The following is a 4,634-nucleotide window of genomic DNA, read 5'->3' as shown; positions in this document are numbered from 1 at the left end:
AAATTTCTCTTTTGAATAATTTTTCCACAAATCCAGTAAACCCCTACTTGCAGGGCACTAACTTACTGTGGTTAAGTCTCACCTAATTAGACCTTCAGGCTTAACACTTCCTCTGTATGAGCAGGCAAGGCTACATGTCCTGCCTTCAGTGGCTCTGCAGAAGTCCCCAGCTGTCTCCATTCCCTTACCAAAGGCATCTGCCCCAAATCCCAACCAACTCAAGTTTCCAGGCTTGTTCTTCAACGATGCTTAGGGCTCCATTCAGCTACCTCAACACAGGCATGAAGTGTCATCTCTATGGCACCCAGGACATCCACAGGGGCTGATGGACCAGACACAGAAGGCTCATGCACTGCTGGAGCAGCAGGTGGAGAACAGGGAAAATGGAGGGCATCTCAAGTGGCACTAACTCATGTATGTTTAGGCAAGTGAACTGAGCTCGTAGCCTTTGCTAAGGATGCAAGGGGGAAAAAAGAAACCTACAAAAAAAAAAAGCACCACAGCAACTCTTTATGTTAGCAAGTGCAAAAAAAAAGTGTAGTATCGTGACAAAATAATGTTAATTTCTTCCTCTTCTGAGAGCATACTTTGGTTTCACCCACACACGGCTTCTCCAAATCCCAGTATTTTCTCTCCATCTTCTCTGCGGTTTCCCTTCCCCTTGGTAGGCATTATAGAAAAGGATTTCACTGGTGTAAAAACACATTCCTGTGTTGTAGTCTCCTGTGAGACTACCTTCATGCTTTTGAATTCCCCATTAGCAAGTCTCCTTCTAATCACCTTCCTCAGGCAAGCAACGTCCTTCTCTCTGTGCTTTGTATCTGCCTGCCTGGAGCTCAGATGTAACAACCTGGTTTACCCCAGCTACTAACCATCTCTCTTCAAGAGGGCTTCATTTGATTCAATGATCATTGAAATTTAATAGCCTTAAATAATTAGCCCAGCATCAGGTAGAAGAAGTTTTGCTAGGGTTTTCTCAATATGGAGGTGAAGGACAACAGAGAGGGCAGCTTTCCCTCATGTTAAAAAAAGCTCGTGGTCTGACCGACAAATACACTGATTCTCCAGTATCAAAGCTTAATTGTTCACAGCCAAATTTCACAAATTGTTACCATGTTTCACAAAATAAGTTAGTCAAATTATAAATGTCAACTACAGATTGTATTCTGTGCACATGTATATATATGTGAATACCCAGCTCCCTACTAAATGTCATTCATCCACTTTTAGAAACATTCATATTCAAAATTATTCAGATTTTTCTAAGTGCCTCAGTGACAAGGGAACTTGTACTCTTATGTCAGGTGCCACTGACAATCCAAAGTGCATCTGTTATTAGACTGTTTGTTTGGTAATTATGTGTGCTAATAGGCTCGTCTCCTCAAAGGTTTTCTACACAGTCCACAAATCCCACTGAAGTAGAGGGGCTTTGGTACAGAGAAGTTTGATTCAAGAAAAAAAACATCCATTGGAAACCATTTTTTCCCAAGACGTAAACTAAAGATAAATGCAAATGACAGTCCATCTGTGCATGCAGAACCTTTTGAAGCATTTGTTCTAGTCTGTATGTATTGCCTCTTCAAGTAATTAAGAGGGATATGGCCACATGCAGTATGTATAATACCAAAAAGCATTGGGTTTTCTCTCCTCACAGTTTTACATGTTACAAACTGTATACCCCCCAACCAGGAAGATCTTTTTGTTCTGCATGTGTACAAGTCTATCATCATGGCAACCTGCTCCACAGCTAGAGTTCCTACGTGTTGTGGTCATAAAAATAACCGAGATTCCTGAGAGAAGACACCCCACCAAAAGCCAGTTTTGCCTACATTGAAGTCAACACCCAGTAGCTACCTCAGTAGGAACAGAATCTCATCCTGAGTCAAGAAAAACGTCTGCCATCAAAACATACCACTTTATTTGCATTTTGTATACGAACAAAGAGTCTCTTTTCTAAAAGCAAACATAGAGCTGCTCTCAAAACACAGAGCAATGGTCTCAGCGCAGGGCCAGAAAGATTTGGAAACTGTAGAAAATATTTCAAGTTCATTAAATACCCCTAGGATGCAATAGCACAGTGCAAGCCATGAAAATAAATGTTGACACAAAGAAAGCTATTTTTACATAATGACTATTAATTGTGAAGTTCCTTCTGGGCAGCAAATGATAACAACTGTAACACCAGGAAAAGAGTAATTGCTTTGATTCAACATCCCAGCGTGTATCCCCAGATCATAAAAACCCAACCCAAACCCAAACCAACCCCCCAGCCACCTGAACACAACTACTTGAAGGAGATCTTCATTGTATTTTAGATTATTAGCCAGCTCAGTCCTTTTAAAGATTTCCCTTACGCCTCATACTTTACCATTTAACATAAAGGTTGAATACTCTTTATTAATTTCTATTTCGACCTACTTAAATGGATTTATTGGCTCACTTGTTTGCTACTAATTAGGTAGCATCTTTCAAAGCAGGACAGCTAGAACTTTCAAACACACTTTTTTTTCACAATAGCGTTTAAAGATATATTTTTCTTAACATATTACTAACTGTTTTGCTTATGGTCACACAAACTCTTAAGTGCTTTGTCTCTTTCAGGCTTTCCATTCTATTTTTTCAAATTTTTTAAGACTTTTGGTCACAAAATTCAACATCAGGGAAAGAAGAAAAAAAAAAAAAGAGAAAAAGGTTACATTCCCTGAAGTTTCCTGGAAAATAAGACATATATACCACAACAACCACTGAACTGACACTTGCAAATTCTGAGTAATTCCCATGAAACAACGTGAGTTACCACAAATTCACTATTAACCAGCTATTTCACAACTGCAATGGGGCAACCAATCTCAAAATGCCAGAAATCAGAACATTTAGTGGAAAATTACAAGTCTTGTCTAAAACCCAAGGCTTTGTTCCTTGTAAATTACTGCTCCCTGTGCAAGGTGGTTTTTTTTTTTTACAGCAATTGACATCAGCTTGCTAGAACAAATATCCTCAATTGAAAGTCAGTAATTATAACTAAAATAACTAGATTTGAACATACCAGACAAGAGAGAAAAAGAAAACGTTGCTGTTGTTAGATTAGCTTTGCTTACATTGACTGTTTGACAATATTGTTCTGAAGAAGAAAACAACTGTACTCTGTATTTAAAAGAAACTGAAAACCAGAAATAGAAATATGCATCAAATCAACCTACAATGCTTCATCAAGTGATACACTTTAGAGATAAAATCTCGTCAGCCCAGCACTTTACCTGCTCTGCTACACAACTTCACAGCACATAAAGCTTTGTTCGTCGTGAAACAATTTCCAGAACTCACATTTCAACCCCTATTTCTATCCAGTTAGTGAATGCCCATCTTCAGGCCACGTTATTTGTACCCTCCTTTCTTCCTCTGCAAGCTCCCTATAAGGAATGGAGGGGCTTAAAACGTATGGAACAGGAAGCAGGACAAATTGCAAAGCCAGAAGCACCTGGGTAACTCATTAGCACTGTCAGAGTTGTAGTCAGGTGTTGCTATTTAATTCTCTTTAAACAGGAGCATCGGCATCAAAGAAAAGTGAAGAGGTATAAAATAGCGTTATAAAATTAACAAGCAGCCAAGACACGTTAACCGAACGCGGCTGCTGGGAGCAAAATCCTTTCCAGCTATGTGGAAACGGACACCAGGATGATTAGAGTGGTACAAAATGACCTTACTGTGGAAGAACCCGCTGGCGTGTATACACTTCTCCAGGTTTTGTGGCTGGAGTTTGGGGGGTTTTTGGTCCGCGCCGTAAATGAATGGAGAACAATGACTAACCCTGCCCTCTAGTGGCCGCACTGTGGAACAGCCTCAGCACAGCGCGCAGGGGTCCCTCCTGCTGGCGCGGACATTCATGCCAACCTCTCTCCAAGTATTCTTTACAAGATGAATTAAATGGGGTTACAAACAATAGCGCTTAATCGCATTCTCCTTTAAAACAACAATTTTTACTACGCAATTAGATGACTGTCATTTATATTGTGCCTTACAAATCTCAGCTAGGAAAGTAACATGGCAGCAACAACAAAAATAAACCCCCCAAAAAACCCCAAACCATAAAGACAAGTACATATATCTAGAGCAACAAAAAACAGGGGTGGTAAAACACTGGTTTAACCTTTTACAGACACAGCGCTTGCGCAACAAATCTGTGGCGTTGGTCTGGAAAGGATACACTCACCTGCCTTTTCTCTTGACAACTGGAGGCACATTTGCAACTGGAAGCATCTCACTGAAAGGGAAAGCTGTTCTCTTGGGTGATTTTACCCCAGGATGCTCCAGGTGTTAACAAGCCTAGAAAACACCTCAGCCTGGACTATTGTTATACTCAGGTTAAAAAAAGAGAATTAAAAAAAAAAAAAAAAAGCAAAAAGTAGTGGAAATGAAGAACTCTCCGTACATAAGGCAACCAAATGAAACCAAAGCTTTAGAGAGCAGGCAGGGTGGTACCCGCTGACGTGTATTTTAATGTTGTCGGCAGGTGTAGGGCACAAGGACGTAGGAAGCTGCCGAAGTACAGACGTGAGAGAGAGGTGGGCAGGAGCAGGGAAGAGGGCTCTGCCTGAGGCAGCCTCCGACTCCGTGAGGAGCAAAAAAAGAGAAGT

The sequence above is a fragment of the Calidris pugnax genome, unplaced genomic scaffold (assembly GCF_001431845.1).
Source record: "Calidris pugnax isolate Ruff unplaced genomic scaffold, ASM143184v1 scaffold24, whole genome shotgun sequence".
Lineage (NCBI taxonomy): Eukaryota > Metazoa > Chordata > Aves > Charadriiformes > Scolopacidae > Calidris > Calidris pugnax.
This window is presented reverse-complemented; position numbering follows the sequence as displayed.